A 254-nucleotide genomic window follows, 5' to 3' on the forward strand; every position below is an offset into this window, starting at 1 on the left:
CCAAATACACACAAACAATGCACTTGAAAATACAGAAAGATACAACATAGACAATCCACTTTCAAATACAGGCGCTCACAATTACATATTTGAGCACACAATTACATATTTGAGCACGGACAGTCACTGCTAAATAAAAAAAAATGAATGCCAATGCACTCACAAACATATGGAACTGAAAAAAAACACCAACTACCACATAAAGGGACTCACAGACACATTATGTCGTTAAAGGGCGCAAGCACCAGCCCTAC

This window comes from Lissotriton vulgaris, chromosome 5 (assembly GCF_964263255.1).
Source record: "Lissotriton vulgaris chromosome 5, aLisVul1.2, whole genome shotgun sequence".
In the NCBI taxonomy this organism is placed as follows: Eukaryota; Metazoa; Chordata; class Amphibia; order Caudata; family Salamandridae; genus Lissotriton; species Lissotriton vulgaris.